At 50.8% G+C, this 27,130-nt stretch overlaps 1 pseudogene; it reads left to right on the plus strand.

Moving 5' to 3' along the window:
• Positions 1 to 726: 726 nt before the first annotated feature.
• Positions 727 to 23,221, plus strand: LOC116993559 (annotated as a pseudogene).
• Positions 23,222 to 27,130: the final 3,909 nt, after the last annotated feature.

Below are 27,130 nucleotides of genomic sequence, written 5' to 3' on the forward strand. Positions count from 1 at the left end.
AGCTGGGTCTGCTCCAGCCCTTGGCACTTGTCAGCCTGGGCCAGGGGGTGGCTGCTCCTGGCAGGCTGGAGCTCTCCATATCCAAACTGCAGTGCTTGTTTGGAGGCCGTGGAGCAGGATTTGTGTGTCCACATGCCAAGGGAAAAGCAATCCAGGCCCCCTGCTCTGGTTGGGTGTTGAATGTCCTCTGTCAAAGCCCAGAGCTCTGTTCCTGTCAGGTGTGGGATGTCCCCTGCCAAGAAAGCTGCAGCCAGGCACTGTTCCTGCTTTGCTTACTCTGCTGGAGAGGTGTCCAAGGAAGGCCAGGTTGGACGGTGCTTGGAACAGCCTGGGACAGTGGAAGGTGTCCCTGTCCTGGAATGGGGCAACCACTGCTGCTCTGGGAATTCCATTCTAACGAACATCCCAGGGAATAATTCCTTCCCAATATCTCATCTATCCTTTCCATCTAGCAGTGGGAAGCCATTCCCCATTGTCCTGTCCCTCCTTGCTCTTGTCCAAAGTCCCTCTAATACTTTTGTTACACTTATGCAAAACCAAACATCACAGTTTACGATATTATTGCCAGCAATCAGCACTGTAATTAAGGCTCAGAGGTCTGCAAAAGATAATTGCTGACTCTCAGCCAACCTGAGCAGGGTTGTTCCACTTTCACATTCTGCCCCAGTAAAACGCCTAATAACACTGAATTATCGAGCTGCCTCTGGAATGCGTGAAGCCGCTCCCAGCGGAGAGCCAGGGCTGCATAAAGAGGGGCTGTGCTGGACTTGTCCCGTGCCAGGAGCTGCGGGACACGGCGGGAGAAGGTCGGGCCCTGGGGATGAGCTGTGCGCTGGGAGCCGGGAGCAGCAGGGAGCGGGATCTTGTTGCTCTCCTGCCTCCTGTTGCGTGTGTTTGCCACGGCTGCGGAGATGGCAGGGCAGGAGCAGAGGGCTCTGAGGGCAGCGGGCGGGCGCTGTCTGCTCCGAGCCAGGGCTGCAGGAAGCCGCCTTTGCTGGCAGCCGCTTTGGGGGAGCTCGGGGGAGCCGTGTGCGCTGCGGGGGCTGAGCTGGGAGGGGGCCGGGCTCAGAGCTGGGGCCGGATGGCTGCGCTCCCCGCAGGGCAGAGCCATGGCACTGATGCCGGGGGGGCTCCTGGCCCCCGAGCCGCTCCTTCGGGAGCAGGGCAGCTCCGTGCCCATCAGGGGCACGCACGGCACATGGTGCTCTGGCCCCAGCCCAGAGTCACTTCTTCCTTCTCCTCGCCATGCACGGAGGGTGGCATTCTCCTCTCTCCCGGTGGGAGCGGCACCACCCGGAGCGCTCTGCTCCCTGGGGACAGCCCCACAAAGGTGTCCGTGTTCCCAGAGCCCCTTTCCCGGGGGCAGGGCTGGGGAAAACACTCTCGGGGGGCTCTTCCCATCAAACGGGCTGCAGGCATTGCCATGGCAGCTCCTGCTGCCAGCCTTGCTGCTTCCCTCCTTTGCTTCCAAGGCTGAACTGGATGCCGAGTTGTGCCCTGAATGTGCTCAGTGCCTCTCTGCGGGCACTGACACGGTCGCTGGGGCTTTTTCCCTGTTCCTGCAGCAATGGGGAGCCGTGCAGGGACTGCCAAGGGTGCCTGGGGGCAGGTTCAGGCTGTGGCTGGGCTGGAGTTCATGTTGTCCAGGGCAGCCTCTGGCTCCTGAGACTGAACCAGCGCTGGCAGTGCTGCAGTGGGAGAGAATTTGGGAGGGGACAGGGCTGGGACAAGTGGCTCAAGTGGACAAGGTGCAGCAGTGACCCTGAGGCAGCAGTTCCCTTCCTGAGCAGCTGTCCCACACTGGGGCTCTGCTGGCCAGGGAGCAGCTGGACATGTGCCCAGCGAGGGCACTTGGTGCCCAAAGTCCCTGCTGTGCTCTGCCAGCACGCCCAGCTTTCCTCTGCTGCTGCACTGCCCTTCTCTCGAGCCAGTGGCTTTTCCTGTTCTGCTGTCCCCAGGGGAGGAGAAGGGTTGGCCTCCAGTGCTGCCTGCAATGAATCTGCCGTGCTCATGGGTTGCCTTCTCCTCACTGGCTGCTCTTCTCCTTTAGGATTTTGGGCCTTTCCTTCTTGGTGTTCTCCCTCCTGAGCTCTCCAGTGGTTCCCATCTTCTTCTGCACAGCCTGCCGTGTGCCCCAGGCCTGCCCCTGCTGCTGTGCTGTGTCCCCTGAGCTGGGGCCCTGGGCTGCCGGTGTCTGCTGGAAGCCAAGGCTGGGAGAACGGGAGCATCTGCTGTGAGGTGGGTGAGGGCAATCAGAGCACACAGCCCTTGCTCAGATTGCCCAAATCTGCAGGGATTTCTGAGGGAAAGCTGCCCCTGAAGACTCTGGAATGGGCAGGAGCCCTCACATCTCTAGCTGATCCCAAGTCCCTGGGACTAATATCTGTCCTCCTAAGAGTGTTGTGGCTTTGGTGGGACCGATGCTGAATGCTCAGAAGCATTTTTTGCAAGGAATAATTCTTTCCAGTTTCCAAGTGAACTGCAACTGGGATTAATTTCAGGTTTGTGTGACACAGTCAGAAGTCCCAAAGGTGTAAAGGCAGGTGCCCAGTTGAAGGTTTGCAGGCACTTTTCCTACTGTCACCAGAGATTTTAAGCTCAGTGGTGTAGGAGACTGTAGGAGGCGATGGTGGGCAGGACGGTCGGGACAGACAGAGAGATCTCTAGGCAGGTCTTGGAACGCATGGTTTATTGCAAAAGGGCGTGGGTAAAACGGGTCCTGCCGGGAGCTGCCAGCTGCAGCTCCGAGCAGGGCAGTGAGAGAGTGGGGGGTAGTAAGAGAGAGAGTTTAAAGGGCTAAGAGTTGTAAGAGGTAAGAGGGTGGTGAGAGAGGGAAGTAAGAGAGCGAGGTACGTTTTCTTTTGTGTTGAATATTCTAATTTCCACTAACCAATCCAATACAAGATACAAATCCTATTGCATTTACATACAACCTATAAGAATTATTACATTACCATTATGTGTTACACTTTAAACCCTAAAAACTGCTCTTTGGACCCCTTCTGCCAAGCTAGCAGGGTCTTCTCTGACCTTTGGTCATGCTTGTAAGCAGAAGGAATTGTTTAATCAAGAGGGGATTGCTTTCGGCTGGCCATCCTATTGTCTTCTAGTTATTTAGTAGCCAAGGTTTGGTATTTCAAAGATGGCTTTAATTTCAATCTCACTTATGGTTTCCATATTCTCAAAATCTTTTGCCAGGCAAACATATTTATAAGGTTTTCCTGGTTCATCCTTCCCAACACAGTGGCTCCACTGTGGCTTTGGCTGAGATGGCCACCAATGGTCACCTGCCTGATGAGACCCTCTGTGCTAAAGAGCAGCAGATGACTGAGGCCACATCTCTGAGTTTGCTCCCAAAGTCTGCAGTCTCTCCTGAAGGGCCACCAGGATGCCCCAGGCACAGCTTTGGGCAGGGATGAGGTGGATTTTCTCCCCCGAGAGTGCCAGGAAGCAGCTCCTGGGAAGAGGTGTGAGTGGGGTGTCAAGAACCTGAGAAGGAGACGTGACGGTCCGTTCGACCCCAGGGTGCAAAAGACAAACAACAAGGGACTCAAGGTTTCTTATGCAGGAAGCAACAATGCAGTTTACTGAGTGCCACCAGCTTAGTTTATGATAGAGGAGAGAAAGAGAGAGAGAGAGAGAACAGGGAAACGAAGTAAAAGGGGGAGAGAGATTGGGAGAAAGAGAGGGAGGATGGGGGAATAGCTACCAACAGATGGAATGTCATCCTCGGGTCATCTGTCGACGTCTTCCATCCATGGGGAGAAAGAGATCTCAGAGAGTCTCTTCAGAAAGTAATCATTTTATAGTCCGTTTCCAAGGTCAGTGGCCTCTGGCCAAAAGGTGGGGACATTTATGGACTATTTTGTTCAGAGGCCCGTGGGTTCAAGAACCAGGTGCAGGAACAGGACACTATAACCAGTACTCTGATGGAGAGCAGGGTACCATGGCAAAGCACCAAGCGCACCTGCACACAGTCCCGTGGCAAACACCCACCTTGGCCAGGGCCGGCAACTCCTGTCCAAAGCGAGTGGTGGGGTCTCAGGGTCTCAGGGTCTCAGTCTCTGATGATGGTCGTGAGGCAGATCAGGGAATCTTTGGACTGACCCTTACACCACCCCGTGACTCACGATCATTGTCAGGAGCGCTCCTTCGTGGCGTTGTTCCCAAGTCTTCAGGACTTGTCCAAGTTGGTAGCATATCCTGGAAGAACTGAGACAGGAAGGTGGACAGAATAGAAAAGTAGGAAAAAGATAAGGGAAAGCAAAAGAGAAAAAGAAAAAATCAAATAATTGATTTTCAATTAAAATAGATATTCAATTTTTCATTACATAGAAATAATATATTTCAATTCAAAATACAATACAATCAAAAATAATCCATTTTAATCAATATTCAAAATGCAGCACAACTGAAATAAGCAATTTAAATTCATGTTCAAAAAGAAAGGCAATTAAAGTAAGTAATTTTAATTGAAAACATGTTTTATTTTATTTAAAATCATAGAGTTCCCCTTGAGTCAGTAACCTTAGGGATGTCACCAGTGACTGATTTGTGTATATCCAGTGTAGATGTCCATTGTATCAACTGTTTCATCATTCTCCAATTCATGATGTAGAGGATTGCTGATAAAACAAAACCAATCAAAACCAAAATCAAGTGGACAATGATGGGATGACACAATTTGTTTAGGACACGTGTAGCAGTAAGTGACAACCCAAAGAGAGTATCCCACCACCTGTGTTCAGCAACCCTTTTTACTCTTTCCAGAACATGATGTATTTCTTTCACATTGTGATGAACAGTTAGTAAGGTTTTTTGTCCGTTTTTCTTAATCCTTCCCAAAATTTCAATTTAGTCTTGGTGAAGCAACACTTGCTTTACCAGAGAGAGGTTCATCCCAATGGGAGTAGGCAGTAGATGGTGGATCAGTGTGTAATTGGACTGTAGAAGGTGATGAGAGGTAACTGGGGCTACAAAAGAAAAATCACATCCTTCAGTTTAGTGAAGTTACAGACACAAAGATTTGAATGATTTTTAGTACTCACACCTAAATTCTCTATGAAAACACTATCACAAGCAGTTCTTAAGCATGCACACCCATTACCTATATATACCAGTACTGTCTCAAGGAATCTCGTTTGGATGAATTTCATAGTTACAGACATTCTGTTCTGTGTCTAAGCAAATATCATGAGCTCTGATTGTGTTACTTTCACAGATAAACCCTCGTTGTTCCCGGACAATACAAGTTTCCAAATTAACAGTTTGCCACTTCCCACCAATTTGACGGGCCCATCCTCTATGCTTGAAGGATAGAGAGCAGCTCGGTCATGATTCAGCCCTGATCCAATGCTAGGAAACATTGAATGCACTGAAGCATTGCGTATCGTCAGTACAAATGCTGTGGCTGTGTTTGTGCTGGGGTCATAGGTAAAATTTAGCAGGTTCCACCAGGACTGGAATTCTCTTTCAAAATCAGTGTCATGATTATTCTTCAAATTTCAGTAGGAAAAGGGGTTTCCTTGCCTTCTCTTATAATTCAGGCAGAAACCGACTGCACAATTGAGCCTGGATACAGCTGAGAGCTAAAGAAATGTTATAGCAAATTTATTCATCAGTGTTTCTAAACCAATGTATTGAAAATTCCCAATCCTGTTCCCACAACACTGGTTATGTCTCTTATTATTTATTTCTTAAAAGAACTATTGCCAATTTGTCTTGTTTGAAAAATTATGCCAAATTAAACAATTTTAATTACATACAGTCGAATTTCAAAAATTTTCAGGTTCAGTATAACCGGTGGTTGGCTGATAGGTGTTACAACATTAACATCAAGTTATCCTATCCAAGTTATTGGACTGCCTAACTAAACTAATAAGCCAAAGCCAGCAAAACTAAAGCTATCAAGCCGAGCAAAACCAAGCAAGCAAGCAAGCAAACTAACTAGCAAAAGCCAGCGAGCCAGCCAGAGCGAGCAAAACCTAGCCTCCCAAGCACAGACGATGGGGAGGGGAGCCAACTGATAATTAGACAAAACCTTCGCTGGAACCAAACACACAACTGGGGATACAAGCACCATAACGTCACCCCAGGACACCAGTATTTTGCATTATTTTTACCACACATGATTTTATGGGAAAAAATTTACAACAGTTAAGTTAAAACAACAATTCTTAGATTTCAGCGTATAAACATGGCTGTGAGGTCCTGTGCCGTAACTGTATACAGGCTCGATGAGGGATTCAGGAATTAATCTTCATGTCCTGCAGCGTTCTTCTGTGAAAAGTAAACACAACAGAATCTGACACAAAGAGGCAGGAGGTTAAAATGATGGAACTATTCAGCATGTAACGTGGACTGGAATTCTGTTGGCTGGAAGCCTCTCTGTACCTCCTTTAAACACAGCACAAGAGTCAGTGTGGATGCAAACAAGAGAGGCAATCTGTACCTCAGGTTGGAAAACACCCCAAACAGCTCTGAGCATACTCCAAACTACTATTAGCTCTCTGTCTCTTATCATTCTTTTCTTAAACCAAGAATTTGCTGTTTGTTTGGGGGAGAAAGGAGAGGCTACTGTGATTACTGAGGCAGATTGTTTTGGCTACTAGCCAAGCTCTCAGTTTTCTGAATTGTCAGATTTTTTACAGCTCCTTCTGTCCCTGAGAAGGTGTTACAGTAATGCTCTATCAGGTCATACCACTTCCTAACTGAGGAGCTCTGGGTCACACCGTCAGGGGAGAGGGTCCCAGTGGTGGTTGTTTTCAAAACCTTCAGTTTCTGAGAAGGGTTTTGAGTTTTTTCTGGGGTAATTTGCAAATTAAGGCTTTCCAAATGGGAGATTATTTTTTGTTCAGTATCCCTCCACTACTTCTATTTCGCCTCCTCCCACAGGGAAACCATTAATAAATTGATAAACAGCCACGTTGTCAGGTTTGGGTTTTCGGACTGGCCAGATAGGAGAGTCGAAAGGAGAAGGAGTATTAGTTATTGCTCCTTGGTCTTGCAAATCCTGTATATCAGGTTTGATCCCTTCTTTGGCACCAGAGGGAAGAGGGCATTGTTTTACATTTACAGGTAATTGCACAGGTGATTTATAGCCAGCAGTGAATTTTATTTCAAGCATAATTTGCAAGCAGGTAGCTTTGTGAAAGTTTTCTATGAGTTGGTTGGGGGTACCAATTAAAGCTACAGGGTCTCCCCTTTCCAAGGGGTTGAGCCCCCCTGCCCAATAAGCTGTGTGTTGAGTTAGGGACCATGGGTTATGTTTGTCTCCCGTTGTTAAGAAAACCCCATGTGCCCAGTACCCACTAGTTACTTGTTCTGACAGTTCAGTAGCAGTGAATAGGATTTCTTTAGTGGTTATTTGTGGGTCAAAATCCTCATCATTGATACAATTGAATTCTGGTTTAATTATGGGTTGCAAGCTAGGGCAGCAATGTTCCCCACGATTTCTCATTAGTTAGTTCTTTTTGAGGATTTATTTGATTAATTTCCTTCTCATCTGTTTCTATTGGTGAGTCAGAGTGTTTTAATGTTTGGGGATGTTCTTGTTTTAGGGAGGCTTTTAAAAAAATATTTTCATCCCTTCAAACATGAATCTTATTCCTTTCTTCATCTAATTGTTTTTGCAAAATTTCCACTAAATTTTGTAGACAGTCAATAATTGTTTTTTCCTCACTTCTTCGCCTGGAGCGAGTTTTTATAGCTGCCGTAAGGCAAAGATTGTATTCTATCAATCACATTTTCTAGATTAAACCACTGATTGTGTGCCCATTCTTCCCCCCTTTAGATGGTTTGGCATTGTATTTAGCTAGAAAAGCGTAAAATGCAGCTTTCTCTTTTGTACTATGATTTTCACTTATTTTACGAGTTAGAGAATTAAAACTACTACAGGAAAGCTTAATAACTTAAGTCACACACACAGCCTTCACTGTGTTAAACCCCTTACTTCCATGAGTACGAGAAAAAGGAACAGAAGTTACACACACATACGAGCTACGCAGGATGTACCCTTTCTTCAAGGAAAGTCAATACAACACATGCAACAAAAAAACTTGCACAACTAATCTCTCACCCTGAGAAGAATAATTTGTGCAGCACCCTTCCTCGCTTCAAGGAAGGTCAAAAGACAACACAAACACAAATCTTGCACAGCTAAACCCTCACCCTGAGTGGAATGGTTAGTGCAGCACCCTTCCTAGCTTCAAGGAAGGCAAATAGACAACACAAACACTCATACACAACCTGTGTAGAACCTGCCCCACTTACTTTAGCAGGGAGTTAATATTACATTCAAACAAGAATAGAGAAGGAGAATGACACAGTCGTGCCGTTTGCACCAAGAGGTCTTTTGTGAATTTCTGCAGACAGAACCCTCAAACGAGTGTAGGGATGCTTTTTTCACCTAGGTGTGTGCAGTTTGCAGGAAATCTGAAATGCCCCCCTTGTTTTCTAGACAAGCTCATCCCTTTCGAGTTGGGCAGCTAGGTGTGGCTGGAACAAGATGTCCTTCCCCTGTTACAGACTGCACACAACCAGCAACTCTTCTGTCTGTCAGAAAATTCTGCCAACTACGCCAATTAATGTCACATTCTGTACAACCTGAGCACAGGTTATGATGGTTCTTTTGACCTCAGGGTGCAAAAGACAACAGCAAGAGACTGAGGTTTTGTTCAGCAGCAAGCAACAAAGCAGTTTATTGAGGGCCAACAATTCAGTTTTGGGGTAGTGGTGAGAGGGAGAGAGATAAAGATGACGAAGTAGAGAAAGAGAGAGAGAGCGAGAATGGGGGAATAGCTAATAATAGATGGGACATCCTCGGATCATCTGTTGACATCTTCCATCTGTGGGGAGAAAGAAGTCGCAAAGTCTCTTTGGAGAGTACAGTAATTTCATGAGTATAAGGCGCACCCTTTTGACTAAAATTTTGGTCCGAAACCGGAAGTGCACCTTATAATCCGGTGCGCCTTATATATGGGCAAAGTTGGGAAATTTGCCAACCTGGAAGTGCGAGCAGCGAGATGAGCCACGAGGGAGAGGCGGCCCCACAGCAGGGCTGAGCCACGAGGGAGAGGCGGCCCCACAGCAGGGCTGAGCCACGAGGGAGAGGCAGCCCCACAGCAGGGTTGAGTTGCAAGGGAGGGGTGGCCCTGCGGCACCGCTGAGTCGTGTGGGGGAGGTGGCCTCACAGCAGGGCTGAGCTGCCAGGGAGAGGCGTCCCCATGGCACCGCTGAGTTGTGAGGGGGAACGACCCCGCAGCAGCGCTGAGCCACAAGGGGGAACAGCACTGTGGCAGGGCTGAGCTGCGCCAGCCAGCGCCGGAGGTGGGCGGGAGTGCTGGGGCTTGTGTCACGGGGAGGGCACCTGGGGTTGCGTTTAGAGACTACGCCAATCTGTGAAAAACTTTTCCAAATTGAGCACCTGCCAGTAAACCCTGCGATCCCGTGATTCCATTACTAATTCGTTACTTTGTTGTGCACGGCCCGGCTCCTCGCTTCAAAAAAAATACTGCGCCTTACAGTCCGGTGCGCCTTATATATGGCCAAAGTTCGGAAATTTGCCAGCACCCAGAAGTGTGCCTTATAATCCAGTGCGCCTTATAGTCGTGAAATTACTGTAATAATTTTATCGTCATTTTCTAAGGCGAGTGGCCGCTGGCCAAAAGGTGGGCAGATTTATGGACTGTTGAGTTCAAGAGCCCGTGGCTTCAAAAATCAGGTACAGGACAGAACACTACAACCAGTACTCAGCCGGAGAGCAGTGCACCATGGAAGCAGCACTGGCAAGCACAACTGTACACAGTCCCTTGGCAAGCATCCACTTTAGGTAGGCCAGCAGCTCATGCTCAAAGTGAGAGGTAGGGTCCAGGGGTCTCAGGGTCTCAGTCGCTGATGATGATTGCGAGGCAGATCAGGTAATCTTCAGAACGACCCTTAAAAGGGTTCAGGAGCCCTCAGATCGCCAGGTGAGTCCAAGTCCCTGGGATCAATAGCTGTGCTGGTAAGAGTGTTGTGGCCTTGGTGGAATGGATACTGAATTCTCAGAAGGATATTTTATAAGGAATAAATCTCTCCAGTATCCAAATGAACTGAGACTGAGACAAATTTCAGGGTTGTGTGACAGAGTCAAAAACTCCTAAGATTTTTGCCCAGTTGAAGGTTTGCTGGCACTTTTCCTCCCTTCTCCAGAGATTTTAAGCTCTGTGGCTCCAAAGTGGCTTTTGCTCAGATGGCCACCAATGGCCACCTGGCTGATGAGAACCTCTGTGCTAACGAGCAGCAGATGATGAAGAGCACCTCTCCAAGTCGGCTCCCAAAGTCTCCAGTCTCTCCTGAAGGGCCACCAGGATGCCCCAGGCACAGCTGTGGGCAGGGACAAGGTGGCTTTTCCCCCCTGAGTGTGCCAGGAAGCAGCTCCTGGGAAGAGGTGTGAGTGGGGTGAGGGAGGGGCTGTGCTGGCAGCTGGAGCAGGAGCACAGGTCAGAGCCCGTGTGGCCGTGCTGGGCAGGAGGGAGTGTGTCTGGGGAGTGTGGGGTGCCATGGGGGAGTGGAGTGTGTGAGCACTGCCTCCGGGTGCTGGGAGCAGCAGGCTGGGCCAGGCAGAGAGCAGGGCAGCCGTGGGGCTGGGCAGAGGGTGCAGGATGCAGGCAGGGCTGTTGGGTGGGCAGAGGGGCTGTGCCAGTGCTCCAGGGAGCCAGGAATGCCCCTGGTTGTGTGCACTTGTGGATTGAGGAGTTCAGCTGGGAGGATGTGGCTGATGGGGAAGGCAGCACCTTGTCCAGGGCAGATTGTGTGGCTGAGTCTGTGTGTGTGTGTTGTCTCTGGGACACACATTCAGCTTCAGGGTTGATCCTGCAAACAGGAAAGCAGCAGGCACATCCAGGCTGGTGGGAAGGACACCCTGGCTCTTGTGCCATCCCAGGCTGGGCTCCAACAGCCGGGTGGCAGCAACCCCAGGGCCGCAGGTGCTGCAGAGCCTCTGCCAGGAGGCCGGGGCCTCTGACAACACCTCAGGGAAAGTCTCTTTGCTTCCTCCACAGCCATGGCTTCGCAGGAGGACACACAAGAGGGAGATGCAAAGGCACAGCTCCTGGCAGAGGCATTTCAGAAGGAAGGACTGGATACTGGATACTGGCTGCCCAAAGTGTCACAGATCCTGGGAATCAAGTGCAGAGAAGCCCTGCAACATCTGGAACACAAAGACTACCTTAAGCTGGAGTGTGAGGTACGGCAACCCTGGGAGAAAAAGGCACTCCAGAAAGTCTTGAAAACAGCCTCTAAAGAGCTGCAGAAGGAGCACTTGGAGGAAACAAAGAAAAGGCAAGAAGTGGCCAAAGAAGTACTGAAAGATCTGACAGAAAGTCTCAACAGCCGCAGCCACAGCCAAGATGCACTGAGGAAGAAAGCAGAGACTCTGTGGCAAGTTATGGAAATTCCCAAAGAGTTCTGGCCATCACCAAAGGAACCCTTGGCAGATATGCTGGAGAGCATCCATAAGCAGCTGGAGCAGCAGCAGGAGATGTCAGCAGGCAGGAGAGAGAACATCCCTGACACCGAGGTGCTGAGGTGGGCGTCGGGGGGACTGGCCCTGCAGGGCATCTACAGAACCAGCAGAGCTGGAGATGTGCTAAAAAAGAAGCGAGAGCAGCTCCTCAGGGTTCCTGAGGGATTCCAGCTCGCTGGTCCAGAGCAAGGATCAGTGCTTGAGAGGAGGGAGTTCTCCTCCTCTGCAGCAGAATCCACGTTCACCAAGTCCATGGAGCAGCTGGGGTACAGCCTGAGTGTTTCTGGCAAATTTGCATTCTTGGGGATTAATCTGGGAGTGGATGTAGATTACAGCAAGTCCTCGCAGTCACAGGACACCCACCAGTCCCACTCTGAGCAGAGCTACTTCTGCACCACCAAGTTCCACTACGTGCCTCTGGCCTCCTGCTACTTCCAAAGGCATCAGCTTCAGCTCTCGGATGCGGCTCTGAGGGAGCTGCAAGACATGGAACAGGTTTTGGGGGTCAGTGGAAAAGAAGACAACCCGGAGTTTCTGAAGATGTGTGAGAGCTTCTTCAGCAGGTTTGGATCCCACATAAACCAGGGTCCTCTTCACTTTGGGGGGATATTCTGGTGGAAGGCGTCCACAGAAGGATTCCGAGAGGAGAAGCGGGAAGAGGTGAAGCGACAAACGTCTGAAGCACTGAACATCTTTGTTGGGGCCAGCTGGGGTGGCTTTGGGGCCAGTGTAGGAGGGATCCTGGATGTTTCCCAATCCAAATCAAAAGCTTCTGTCCAGGGAAGTGCCCGAGAGAGTTCTGATACAAATATTCAGCTCTATGTGGTCAATACAGGGGGCCCAGCAGACACAACTTCTCTTCCTCAGTGGAAAACGGGGCTCGTGTCTGGTAACACAACGTGGTGCGTTATCGACCGCGGCTTTGAGCTGATCCCAGTGTGGGACGTCATCCTGTACAATCACAGTTCAGATTTTGAGTCTGTTAATCAGATGAGCAGAGCCCTCAGGGATGCATACAAATCGCTGACTAATGCAAGCATCTTCACAATTTTTGGAGAGGAACTGGGCAATGCAGTGCAAGAGGACAGATATTTCAAGGCAACTGTGAACGGCAAGGAAATGGAAGAGGCACATGAGGAAAACGTGAACCTGAAGAAGCAGGATGCCGACACAGCTGAGGCCTCCCTTCTGCTGTCGGGTCTGACTGTGACACCAGAAAGTCAAAAGCAGGAATTCCTCCAGTTGCTCAAGCGCCTTGGACTCGAGAGTCACTACCCAAGAAAAATGGGGATGGGAGATTTCCACACCATCTGCAAGATATCGCTCCAGGATAGCCAGCCCAGCAAGGATAAAGAGCTACCATCATACTTCCTGCAAAAGCTGTTAACTGTGGATTACCGGGTGAGGTACCTGACTTGCCAGGATGAGAAAAGCACACGCTTTGCACCCATGCTACAAACCAGAAAGCAAAAGGATCAGCAGTCAGACTCCTCTGAAAACTTCCTTGATAATCTGATGGGAGCAGCCCCTGAATGTATGAGCAGGGACGGCCATGTGCACCCCATGGACCTGCAGATGGCCATTTTCCACTGTGCTGATGACTTCCTGAGACAGACCCTTGCAACCAAGCTGGCGTTCTGCCAACTGGCGCTGCCTCTGCTGCTGCCCAACCCGGACACTTCACACATCGAGTTCCTGCTCTACGCCCTCAGCCAAATCCAAAGGAGCTGGAAAGAGGCAGAGAAGTCAGGAAAGCAGGCCCAAACAAAGAGTTACAACAACAAACTCATCTTCCAGGCACAGACTCCCATCGTGTCCTTCATCCGCATTGGCAGCTCAGCCTCCTCTTCCAAGTCTCAGCTCCTGAACGCTCTGCTGAGCAAACGCAAACACGACACTTTCTTCCACCGCCACTGCAGAGGCAGCACCAGAGAGCGCTTGCTGATGGAAGGGGTGGTGGAGATCGCCTGGTACTGCCCCCGTGGAAGCCCTGATGACACCTTTGAGAGCTGTGTGGCTTTCTGTAACCTGCATGGAGACGCCAGGGATCACGGAGCACAGCTGCAGTTCCTGCAGGACATATCTGCTGTCAACGTGGCTCTTGTGTCCAATTCAGAGCACATGGACAACAGGGGGAAAAAGCTTCTGCAGGAGCTGTGGAAGTCACAAAGGCCTTTGGTTTGTCTTCTCACGGAAGAAGAGAATGTTGCAATACGACAATCCAGCAAAATCATAATAATAGGGATCAGGAACATAAACGAAGCAGAACTGATGGACCAGCTGACCAAAATGATCAGGGATCTCCTGGAAGGGTCTAACCCATGTTTCAGCCTGGATGCCTGTGCGGACAAAGCTCGCCAGCATGGATTTGTGGTGGATGCAGATCAACCTGCGTGTGTAAAAGCCAAAGCACAGGCAAGGGAGGTGGTGGACTTTCTGAAGAAAGTGTATCCGTCTGAGCGAAAATCCCCGTGGCTGGAAGTTCAAGAATCTGTGCGAGACGTGTGGTGCAAAATGGAGAGAGAAGTCACTCACCTGCACAAGAAGGGGAAAAAGATCAGTGAGCTTCTTCGCTGCACTATTAGACACGAAAAGGCAAAAATTACATTAGCGCAAAGTTTGATAAGTGTCATGCTTAAACCAATGATGACATCATTCCTTGGCTTTCTCCTTGCCCAGCCAGCTGATACCAAGAAATATTTCCTGCACTGGATGAAGGTCTTTATGGACGAGTTGTCCTGTGCTCGCCTTGAAGAGCTGAGGAGAGACTATCAAAAGTTGCAGACTGAAATCCAGTCAATAAAAAAAAGCAAGGAAAAACCCAAGGTGGATGATTCATTGCTGAGTCAATTGATTGCCATCTCTGATGAAATCAACAATTCATCCATTGGCCTGGAGCACTTTCTAAGGGAAATAGGGCAGTTTTATGAAGTTCTGGATGAACAGAAAGACGATTTTGGCAAACTGCCACAAATTGCAGCAGAGCTGATGGTTTTGGGGTATCCTGTGGAGCTGATAGATGGCGACATTTCTTACCTGCCCTTGAGCTGGGTGGGAGCAATCTTTGACAGCTTAATTAAGAGGCTGGGGGACAAACGAGTGTTTGTGCTCTCTGTGCTCGGCATCCAGAGCTCAGGCAAGTCCACCCTGCTGAATGCCATGTTTGGTCTGCAGTTCAACGTCAGCGCGGGGAGATGCACCCGCGGAGCCTTCATGCAGCTCATCCCAGTGGGCCAGGAGCTGCAGCAAGACTTGGGCTTTGATTTTGTGCTGGTGGTTGACACAGAGGGACTTCGTGCCATTAGGATGGCCAATAAACAGTCCCTGAACCAAGACAAGGAGCTGACCACCTTTGTCATTGGTGTGAGCAACTTGACTGTGATCAATATCTTTGGAGAAAATCCATCAGAAATGCAAGATGTTCTCCAGATCGCTGTGCAGGCTTTCCTGAGGATGAAGAAAGTCAATCTTTCCCCAAGCTGCTTCTTTGTGCACCAAAACGTGGAAGAAGCAACTGCCAAGGAGCAGAACATGGAACAACGAAGGCGTTTTCAGGAAAAGCTGGACAAAGTGACCAGGGTAGTTGCTCAGCAGGAATCCTGTGACATCTCCTCCTTCAGCGACATCATTGGCTTTGATGTGAGCACCCACATTCACTACTTTGCTCACCTGTGGGAAGGAAACCCCCCAATGGCACCACCCAACCCCACCTACAGCCAGAATGTCCAGCAACTCAAGAGCAAAATCCTCCAGGCTGCCAAGCAGCAACCACTGCGCAGCATTTTGAGGCTCTCGAGCCTGAAAGATCGTATTGCTGACCTCTGGAATGCATTGCTGAGTGAAAACTTTGTTTCCAGCTTCAAGAATTCCCTCTAGATTGCTGCATACAGGAAACTGGTGTCTCGGATTGTAAAATAAGATGTGACCAAAAGTATCTATTCTATCACCATCTCTTGAGACCGGGTGGGGCACTGATCCTTATCTCCACTGGGAGATATTCTGATAATGGGCCATCGAGTGAAGCCAGGTGGGGCATTCTTCTTTATCTTTTCACAACCCATCCTTTCCCCAGGGAGTTATCTTCTTCTAATGGTCCACTGAGTCCCACTGTATGACTGATAAAATTACTTCATCCCATTGGGAGATGCTTCAAGAGGGAGAAGAGACAAGCCTTTCCTACCAAGATAAAAACTAAGAGTTGGGACACTAAAGGGAGCCCGTTTTCCACTGGGGCCCTTTTTTTCCATTGGATTCCAGAGAAAGACTGGACTTCTCCACATCATCAGTGGATCTTCAGGGGGAAGCTGCACCCTTCCACAGGACCACTGCTTCAACTGGATCACATCTGTCACTGCAAGAGGATTGCAGCCACCATTAATTGGACTGCTAGCATGTCCTGGTTTAGGGGACAGGTATTGCCAGAAAAAAGTAAGGAGCTTTTCCTAAGATGGAGAGTGAAAATCCCCTCCCTCCCAGTTTACTATAATTGGGAAATTAAGGGGCTGTCAGGCAAAAAGTATGGGTTTAGGAGTAACAGTTCTTTACTGATATATCTACAAGACAAATAAGAACAACATCAGCTATGAAAAATCAGTGGCAAAACAGAACAAAACTCAGTCTCAGTCCCTTTTCCAGTCACAGACACTCTTCTCCGCACGGTTCCGGTGGAGAGAGGGGGCGGGCCCCTTCTCACTGCAGCAGCAGGAGCAGGGAGGTGAGGCGGCAGTGGCAGGGCCGTGTTCCAGGTGGGAGGAGGGTAAAGGAAGACTCCGCTCACCATTTGGTCCCAGTTCTCAGCGCTGTTCTCAGAAGCAGGAGGCTTTAGCAGTGCTGGGGTGCAGGGCAGATCTGACGCAGAGAAACCTCTCTCCTCGGTGTTTGGACTGGTGAGTGTCCCCCCTGGAAGGACAAAGGAACCAACCAGCCCGACCCCTCAAACCGTGCCACACCCATCCCTCTTGTCTTAAGTAATTAAAAGCTAAGGGAGCTGCCTGGCCAGCTTCCTTAGCATGATAATGGGAAAAATTGTCCGCCTCCACCTAGGGAAAGAGTAAAAAACCCCCAGCATACCAACATTCTGACTGACGGGGTGTCAGGTTGTATTCTGCCTTTGTCAGTGTTAGGGTTTGTTCTTTGTAGTACTGTATTTCTGTTTTAATTGTAATAGTAAAGAACTCATTTCTAATTCCCATATATTTGCCTGAGAGCCCCTTAATTTCAAAATTATAATAATTTGGAGGGAGGGGGTTTACATTCTCCATGTCAAAGAGAGGCTCCTGCCTTTCTTAGTAGACACCTGTCCTCCAAACTAGGACAATTGGAAAGTGCCTTTAGTCAGTGGACCTGGAGGCTGAGGAGTTGCTTCTTAGATGTACAGATCACACTGAATGATAAAATTTGCAATGGGGACTTAGAGAATGTCACCAGAGAACACCCTGAAGGGCTGGTGCAAGAGACAAGTGATGCCATTGAGAAAGAAGTGGAAAAGTATTTCAGGGAAGACAAAGACCGTGAGACTGGTCCAGTGGAAAACAAGCACAGAGCTGAAGCTGAAAGAACTAAAAGAGATTCTTCTGCATGAAACAAAAAAGAAATGTGAGAATCTTACTGAGCTACAGAAGGAGCAGAGGAATCTGGATACAAGGAAGTTGGAATATGAAGCTGAGCTCCTGAGAAGGAGTAGGGCGCTGGCTGTGACTCTGAAAGGGAAGAGCCTCAGTGAGAGAGAACTGAAGGACAACTTTACTCTTGTCTGGAACCAGTGGATTGCTGAAGTCTCCCATGGTTCTCATCCACCAGAACAGGTGGATATCCATGCAGAAATAAAGATGTCCTTTAAGGAGCCAGGTTTCCATGCACGAATCAAGTCATTGCCCAAAGGCAGAGGATTTCCTTTTGACATGGAGAAACACATCACAAAGAAAAAGTTACTAGGCTTTTTCCCAGAACTCAGGAGAATTTCCAGTGCTGATACGATCAAATTCCAGCACATCACAGATGACATCATAGCACGTGTGAAGGGAAATATTGAGAAAAACGGGATTACAGTCGAAATTTTATTCTTGAAATACTCAGTGAAGTACAGAAAGGTGTTGACTCTCTCCCCAGCAATGCAAAATGTTAACAGAGAGTACAGTAATTTCACGAATACAAGTCGCAGCAATTAGACAAAAATTTTGGTGGAAACCCGGAAGTGCGGCTAATATTTGGGTGCGGCTAATTTATGAACAAAAATGTGATATCTGCCCTTACCTAGTATCATACCAGTCCAGTCCCAAGCCGAAACAGTTTGAAATCCATGGTTTCCCGTTGTTCCGACGATGAACCGATCAGAGAACAGCTTATTGCCTGCCTGTGGATGGCGGCGTTACTGAGGGGCGGGGGTTGTTATCGGGGTGAGTTACCTCGGCAGTTCGATAAAAGTGTGTGATATTTCTCTGTATTTTTTAAAGTGTTTTCAGTCTTGTGCGGCTACAGGGCTGGCTGGGCTCGCAGAGAGAGGGCTGGGGGAGCCGCTTGGCTCGCAGGGAAAGGGCTGGGGGAGCCGCTCGGCTCGCAGGGAGAGGGATGAAGCGGGCGCTCAGCTCGCAGGGAGAGGGCTGGGGGAGCCGCTCGGCTCGCAGGGAGAGGGCTGGGGGAGCCACTCGGCTCGCAGGGAGAGGGATGAAGCAGGCGCTCGGCTCGCAGGGAGAGGGCTGGGGGAGCTGCTCGGCTCGCGGGGAGAGGGCTGGGGGAGCCGCTTGGCCCACAAGGAGAGGGGTAGAGTGGCCGTTCACCCGGCAGGGAGAGGGGTAGAGCTGCCGCTCGCCCCGCAGGGAGAGGGGTGGGGGGGCCACTCACCCGCGGGGCTGAGCGGGGTGGCTGTGCCAGCACGGAGATGTGGCTCCGCTCGGAGCTCAGCTGCCTGCCTGCACCGCTGAGCGGCTGTTTAAAGGCAACGCGGATCCATTGGGAATGCTTGCAAAATGACCACACTATTGTTCCTGTCTTTTTCGGCTTGTAAATAAAGGGTGCTGCCGCAGCTATTGTCTGTGTCTTTTTTCACTTGGAAACAATGTTTCCGAGGTCGGCAGTATGCCAGTAAGCCCCGGCGATCCCGCGATTGTGTTACTAAATGACGACTTTGTGAAAGTTCGCCGCGAACTAAAGTGCGGCTAATATTCGGGGTGCGACTTATTTATTGACAAAGACATCAATGTTGCCAACACACCGGATATGCGGCTTATACTCCGTGCGGCTTGTATTCGTGAATTTACTGTACATCATAGATTTGTCTCTGTATCTGTGCAAAATGGCAGCAGAAAGGTTTAAAGCCATGCATGAAGCATTCCAAAAGGCAAATGACCCAGTTGTGTACCTGAACAGCAAGAGAGAAGATTTCTTCCAATGTTTCCAGATTTCCTGCCAAGGAGCCACTTCAATCACAACTTTTGTTGTTTTCCTTTGTGACAAGATTGAACCAGTTCTTCAAAACACGGTCTTTGAGAGGACAGCTAAAGACATTGCTGAGGACATGAAGAGCAAATTCCCAGACTTCAGCGGCAACAGAGCCAATCTGGAAGTTTGCATCCTGAGATATCTGGCAGAACAAGAAAATTTTGAGTATTTCAAGCAGTACCTTAAGTCTCCAAAAGAGTTTTTTCAGAGTTACAGTAATTTCACGAATACAAGCCGCACCAATTTGACCAAAATTTTGGTGGAAACCCGGAAGTGCGGCTAATATTCCGGGGCGGCTAATCTATTAACAAAATTCTAAAAGCTGCCAACACGGAAGTGAGAGCCCGCGGCAGCCCCAAGCCAAGCTGGAGCCCGGCCGGCCCCGGCAGAGGTGGGAAAGCCTGGCAGAGGCGGGGTCTGCAGTGTGGGGGGCGGGCGGCAGAGCCTGAGCCAGCAGGGCGGGGCAGGGGGGGCGGCAGAGCCCGGGCCAGCATGGCGGGGGAGCCCAGGAGAACTGGGGCTAGCAGTGCAGGGGAGCATGGCAGAAGCAGGAAGGCCGGCGGGTGGGGCTGCCTGGCAGCGGGGGAAGCCCAGCAGAATCGGGGCCAGCAGCGTGGGGGAGCCCGGCGGTGCGTGGGCATGCAGTGCCAGCCAGGGCGAGAAAACGCGGCGGTGGTGCAGATGGGAGGGGGCGGCCGGCGAGCCTGCCAGCGGCGGCAGTGCCTGGCCCGCCGGCAGGGCGACTACGTAAACAACGCAGCGGCGACACGGCCGGCATGCCTGCCAGCGGCGGCAGTGCCTGGCCCGCCGGCAGGGCGACTACGTAAACAACGCAGCGGCGACGCGGCCGGCATGCCTGCCAGCGGCGGCAGTGCCTGGCCCGCCGGCAGGGCGACTACGTAAACAACGCAGCGGCGACGCGGCCGGCATGCCTGCCAGCGGCGGCAGTGCCTGGCCCGCCGGCAGGGCGACTACGTAAACAACGCAGCGGCGACACGGCCGGCATGCCTGCCAGCGGCGGCAGTGCCTGGCCCGCCGGCAGGGCGACTACGTAAACAACGCAGCGGCGACGCGGCCGGCATGCCTGCCAGCGGCGGCAGTGCCTGGCCCGCCGGCAGGGCGACTACGTAAACAACGCAGCGGCGACGCGGCCGGCATGCCTGCCAGCGGCGGCAGTGCCTGGCCCGCCGGCAGGGCGACTACGTAAACAACGCAGCGGCGACGCGGCCGGCATGCCTGCCAGCGGCGGCAGTGGCTGGCCCGCCGGCAGGGCGAGTACGTAAACGCAGCGGCGGGGCGGTGCTGACGGGAGAGGGGGGCCAGTGAGCCCGGCGGCGGCTGCAGCACCACCCAGCCGGCCCCGTCGGCAACCATGAGCGGGCCGAGCCTGCCTGGCCCCGCCCCGAGCCAGTAAAGCCCACTATGCCGCGATCCTGTTACTAATTGGCCAGTTTGTGAAAGCTGCGCACGGATTCTCGCGACGAACGAAAGTGCGGCTAATATTCGGGGTGCGGCTTATCTATTGACAAAGACAGCAACATTGTCGAGGCACCGGGGGTGCGGCTTATAATCCGTGCGGCTTGTATTCGTGAAACTACTGTACATTGAGAGACAAGTTAAGAGTCATTGCTTAGATGGGAGTAGGAGGCTGAGGATGTTTTTAGAGCCCTCCCTTGAATCTCTCTATGGAAACATCCTGTCAGCTGTTTCTTTATCAACCCAAAAAGTCAAAGACAAAAAAGACAGAGAAGACAAAATCTCTCTTTGGTTGGATGAATTTTGCAGGGAACTGGCAGAGGTGATCAACTTGCCCAGAAGTGAGCTGAAGGGCATCGAGCACCAGGAGGTCACAGACATTGAGTTCCTGAGCAGTGCCATGGCAGAAGCTCTGGCTGTCATGAAGGACAGGCTCAAGGAAGATTTGGCTGATGCTGACATGAGCTCATTTTCAAGGCAGCCTCACACCATCCTGGTAGAGCATTTCTCAGGGTGCTGGGAGCAGTGTCCCTTTTGTGGGGCTGTCTGCACAAACACCATACAGAACCATGATGGAGACCATCAGCTGGTCTTCCATCGCCCACAAGCTTTAATGGGAGACACATGATGGATACTTTTACCTTACATTAAGTATGATACTCACAAACTGAACATTGATACTTGTTCCAGCCATGTTGTAAGCAACATTTTATTCAGAGTTGGTGATCACCAATGGATCCCTTACAAAAAATAAGGCTGGACCTACTTATTCAAATTGGAATATTCGTCCTGATTCATCCATGCAGGCGTACTGGAAATGGTTTGTGTCTCATTTCAGGACACAGCTGGAAGATTTGTAAAATGGGAAATTTAAGTGCAAAGGAGAAATCCCTGAGGCGTGGCACAGAATTACCAAGCAGGAGGCACTGTTTGAGCTTGACAGGCTTTAGAACACATCCATGGGAAAGAAGGACCACAGTGGCTTTGCAGTTTAGGAGAACTTTTTACCAGTTCTTCACAAAATGCAGTCACAATGACGTCGGCCGCTAGTCCAATGAAGACAATGGTATCCAATTATTCCCAAATTTATTAAATGAGGTGCATTGCTACAGCCATCTCTCTGCAATTCCATCGCTTCATGAGAAAGCCAGAGTCCTCCTGTCTTTTTGCCATAAACATTTCCCTCTGCTCTGTCCCAGAGCCAAACCAAACCCCTCCTTGGGGTGATCAGCCTTGTGGCCAAGCCTGAGCCCAAGGGCCAGGGCAAGGGTAAAGGCAGCACTCAAAGCACCCCTTGCCTCAGCTGCTGTGAGACAAGAAGGGACTGCTGGAGTGTGAAAACAGAGGCCTCTTTGAGTCCCTAAGAGAGAGAATGGTATGTAGGAATTGAAGTAAAGTTTTTAGAGAAATTAAAGTATATTAAGCCACAAAAACAGGAAATACAGGTGTAAGCTTTAGTTTTAAGTATGTGGAAGTATTATGATGAAGTAGGAGTATAAATCTTAGTTTTAAGCATGTAAAAATGTGTTTTAACTTCCTTAAAGAGCAAAAAAATTAAGAATACTGCTTATATTTTTCAGATAGAACAGATAGGCCATATGTGCAAATTATGCATAAACGTTGTATTATAGATCAAGAATTCTAATAGGTTTAGAAGAACTGCTTAAAATTTGTGATTTTAGCTCATTAGGTAATTTGTAAACCAAAGTCTGTGCACTGGGGAGAGGCTTGTTCTCTCACTCTCTCACTTCCTCCATCATTACCATCATCACTGCCCCCATATGAAAGAAGAAGAGGAAGAAAAAAATAACAGAAGAAGAATGACCAGGGAGCATCTGCCTCTCGTCAGGACTCTGTATTAGACAGCAGCTTCTGCCTCTGCTTGAGACTCTGTACCAGGCCACAGCTTCTACCTCTACCCAGGATTCTGTACCAGAGAACTGCTGCTCCTGCCTCTGCCCAGGACTGTGCACCAGAGAGCTGCTTCTGCTTTAACTGGGACTCTGTGCTGAAAGATTTAACACAGACTTTATAGGTTTAGAGTCTTGTATTTGAGACTGATGTGCTTGTGTAATAAACAACTTGACAGCAACCAACACCTGCTCTGCTCTTTTGAAGATACAAACCCATAACAATCCCAACAAGGGACAGTGCCCCAGAGGCAGTTTTCCTGCAGCAAGGAGGTGTCCTGCTCACAGAAAGGGCTGTGGCACCTGAGGCCAGCTCCATGCTGGCTGCAAGCTGGGCTGCTTGGCTTTTGACTGTCATCCTTCCCTCCCTCACTGCAGCCTCCTGGATCAACTGAGGCTGTTCTCCCAGCAGGAGCTGCTGTGCCTCAGGGCTCAGGAAAGCAGGGACACAACCGCCCCAGGGCTCAGGCAGTGCTTTCACTCCCTGTCTCAGAGCTGCTGTGTCTCTGCCCAGGGCAGCTGCTCCTGCTCAGGTGCCTGGGGCTGCTGCCCTTCCCTCCAGCCCTGAGCCCCGGCAGGAGCTGCTCCTGCCCTTGGCCTGGCTGCTGAGCAAAAGCCTTTGGAATGGCCCATGTGGAGAATCCTGTGTGCCAGCACCTTCCTCAGCAGCCCTGGGGGCAGTGCTGCTGCTGTCCAGGCAGGCTGGTGGCACCGGAGCCGTGCTCTGGACAAGGTGGCACCAGCTGGCTCTGCCCCAGGGAGCTGTGAGGGGCTTTTGCTGTGCAGCTGCTGCAACCCCGCTGGCAGTGCCAGGGCCAAGCCCTCCTGGAGAGCTGGCTGAAGGGCTGCTGCAGCCTCATCCCCTGCAGCCTCTGCTCATACAGGAGTTGATTGGGACTCTGCTGCTCTGGGTCTCCTTTGTGTTCAGAGGAGCCACAGCTGGGGCTGACTCGAGCTGTGTGTGCTGCAGAGAGGCAGGGGACAGGGGGTGGCACTGGGGGAGGGGGGTGGCAGCAGAGGCTCTGCTCCATTCAGGGTCTCTGCTCCAGGAGCAGCTTCACTGTCTGCAGGGACAGCAGAGAGGGCAGGAAGCCCCAAACCACAACACAGCGGAGCTGCCTGGAGCGGAGCGGCAGGACCGGGGGTGCTGTGGGGGGCTCGGGGCACAGCCCGGCCGCGCTGCAGCCGCAGCTCTCGGCACTGGGGAGCTCTGGGTGCCGCTGCTGAAAGCCTTGGCACCGCTGCTGCTCGGCTGCCTGGCTGGCACCGTTCATATGTCCACACGGACACGGCTGCTGTCACCTCCACCCTTTAACTGGCATCCCCACCAGTCCTTCACTTGCAAACTCTACGTGCCTTCTGTCACACACCTCTCTCTCATGCAAATCGGACTCTTTCTCTCAGAGGCAGCTTCACACACTACTGATCCCTACGCTTAGAGCAGCCCCACACAGCACTGACTCCTTCTTCCCACTCTGCATCACTGGCTCACCCCAAGCTGTCCCTTTCCCGGCCGCCTAACCCTGACAGTGCCCACACATCATCTTCTCACCAGACCTGCCCCTTGCCGGCCGCATGTCCCTCACCTCCTCACAGCACAGCCAGCACACTCCTTCTCTTACTGCAGCAACTCTCGCTCTCATGCTCCAACTCCAGCTGCAAGTGCCTGCAGCTGCTGGGCAGCGAACCCACTCTTTTCCAGCCCCAAACTGATGGGGCACACACAGGTGTTTGCACTCTTGGCAATCAGGACAGCTGCGAGCCATCGGGAAAGATTCCCTCCTGCACTGTCCTTTGAGGCCAGCTCTGCACAGAAGGGGCCGGGGGCGATGGATTGCGCGGGCGGAGGAGCGGCAGGGGGTGGCGAGATTGAAAAGAGAGCCCAGCCAAACTGGGAACCGGGGCACACCAAATGCCGGCGCCGGACACATCGGCTACGCCGCCTTGTGCAGCAACAGCCGGAGCTGCAGCTGGGGACAGGGGGCAGCTTTGGAGATCAGCGCCAGATCCAGGGCGCTTTGGGCAGAACCGCTCTGGCACAGGGACACAGGAGGTCGGGACAAGTCCGGGCATCCAGAGCCGCCCTGGGCCAAAGGGCTGCGCCCGCCTGCCGATCTTCCCTGAGCCGGGAAAGCGGGCTTGGAACACGGGGGGAAGGAGGGAAAGGGCTTTGGAACTGGGGACCCCATCCCCAAACACTCCCCGATTTTTCTACTAACCTAACAATAACGCGAACAAACATATGAACTTAGAGACAGATATATCCCCTGAAGGTTGGAGAGAATAAATTTTGTTTCTCACTCGGTGCCAAAAAGAATTTAAAGGGACGGAAATTCCTGTAGAATCAGGATAATGCTTAAAAATCCAAGGAATTAAAACCTTACTTAATAATCGAAGTCCCTCTCAGGAGGAGTTAGCCTCGGCTTCCCACCCTGGTGATCTCTCTCCGTTACCCAGCACAGAAAGAGAGAAAAAAAGCAGAAGACCCCATTATATTTAAATCCACAGAAAACCCCAAATTATCCAACTCACCATCTCTCTCCGGGCAGCGCTGGGGCCCACAGGCTCTCAGGAAATCTGCTGGCAGCTGCTCAGCCCCATCGGCCGCTCCTCAGAGATCCTCTGCTCATCTCCCAGGGCAGCCCAGGCTCCCGGGCTCTCCTCACATCGCCTCTGCTCAAACGCACAGGGCTCTCCTCGCACAAGCAGCGGCCCAAAGGCGGCTGAGTCCTGCAGCCCCTGCAGCAGCCGCTCTCTCCAGGGACTCCCTGGCTACAAGTCCCAGCGCTTCGGGGGCCACTTGCCGCACTCCGGGGCTCCGCTGCTCTTCTTGCCGGGCTGCCGCCACCTTCCTGCACAGGCGTCCAGCAGGGGATGTCCCCAGGGCCACAGGCACGGCCCTCAGCGGCGAGTGACTCCAGCTCTGCTCATTGCCAGCTCTCCTGGGCACTCACTCTTCGGCCACACGGGGATAAAGGACACGAGCCTCCCACAGCGTTCCACAGAGAGCAAAGCCTTTATGATAGGAGGCCACTCTGGGAAGGGTGCCAGGCTGACACCTGCCCCAACTTGGAAAAAACAGGGATTTCTATGGGAAAGGCAGGGGGAGGGGTAGAGCAGCAGGGCAAATAGTCTGAGGGCTCAGGAACCAAAGGCAGGGCTGGAGAGCAGCGGATTGCAGGCTATTAGCACAGACAAACAGAGCACGGTGGGGGCACTTTCTTCTGCACAGCAACTGCTGGGGACTCGCTGGGAGGTAAATCTGTGGAGAGGATTGTAACTGCTTCTGGCCCCCAGGCCTTGGCCCTGCGGGGAGTGCAGGGAGTTCCTGTGCTGAGGGATTATTGCCCTGCACATCTTGGGACTGCTGAGCCATGCTGGGAACGTCTGTAACACAAACTCACCCTTTCTGCTGGTGAAGAAGATAAAAAAAATAAACCACACTTTCTAAAGCAACCCAGAAGTCCTGTCTCTCTGCTTCATTCAGAAAGAATAAAAAATCCCGGCTCTGCCAGACAGGGTGGGAGCTCCCAGCAGCTTCTCACACAAACTCCCTCTGTGTCTCTGTCACTGCCAAAAACCAGGCCACGTCAAACCCAATACAGTGGGGAACCCCCTCAGCACTGGCCACTTTTCCAGCCCTTTTGTCCTTCTCTGCTCTGTCCTGCTGCTTCCTGGGCACATCCTCTCAGAATTCCTGCTGCCTCTCCCTTTGCCCTGTGTCTTGGTTTAGGGTAAGTTTGGGAGAAAACTTCTTTCAGAAATGTAGATTATAGTGGTCCCTCCCCCAGCCGGTTTGAGAAAAGATTTTTTGGAGAGAAGTGGAAAAATTTCTTTATTTATTAGGCAAAGCACAGTTTAGCACAGAAAATGAACAATACTAAACAGGAAAACCTTTTGTTGCTCTGAAGAGATGACAAATTCAGAAAAGCCCCTTTTGTGGGTTGTAGCTTGGCTCACTCACTTTGTTATCAGTCTTTTTGGCCTTGGAAACTGTCTGGGCCTGGGCCAGGCCCTGCTGGGCCATAGGAGTGAGCTCTTGCTGTTCTTCTGAGTTTTTAGTCTAGAGTAGGTTTAAACAACTTTAAGAGAAAAGAAAAAAAACTGTCAGGATTGTTGTTCTCTTGAAAAGAGCTCAGCAGTTATTGTTGCTATAAAGTTGTTTATTGTAAAAGCACATCAGTCCCAAAAGGCAGAGTCCCAAGTGTTAAAATCCGTGCTAAAAGCTTTTGGCACAGAGTCCCAAATAGAAGTAAATTTCTAATTAGAAGTAGAAGGAGCTCCTGGTGCAGGGCCCTGGGAGGGCTGGAGCTGCAGCCTTGGACAGAGTCCTGAGCAGAGGCAGAGGCTGGTACAGAGTCTGGAGAGGCAGATGCTCCCTGGTCTTTTCTTCTTGTCTTCTTCTCTCCTTTCTCTTTCTCTTCTTCTTCATGTTCTGATGGTGATGATGATGATGGTGGAGGAAGAGAGAGAGTGAGAGAGCTCTCACTCCAATACACAGATTCTTATTTACAAACTGCCCAGTGAGATAAAAACATGAATCTGAAGCATTTCTTAAAAGCTATTAGAATTCCAGTTCCTTAGTATGAAAGTTTATGTATAATCTGCACATATGGCCTATCTGTTCTATCAGTAAAATGTAAGCAATATTCTTACTATATTTGTATTATGTCTAAAATTATGTTTTTGAGCTCTCACTGAGATTTGGTTTAAGACTTGTTTTCTACACTGATGTCTAGGGCTTTTATTTTTTAAGGCACTTAAAACATATTCTTCCTTACTTAAACTTACTTATTTACTT

This window comes from Catharus ustulatus, chromosome 3 (genome assembly GCF_009819885.2).
Source record: "Catharus ustulatus isolate bCatUst1 chromosome 3, bCatUst1.pri.v2, whole genome shotgun sequence".
In the NCBI taxonomy this organism is placed as follows: domain Eukaryota; kingdom Metazoa; phylum Chordata; class Aves; order Passeriformes; family Turdidae; genus Catharus; species Catharus ustulatus.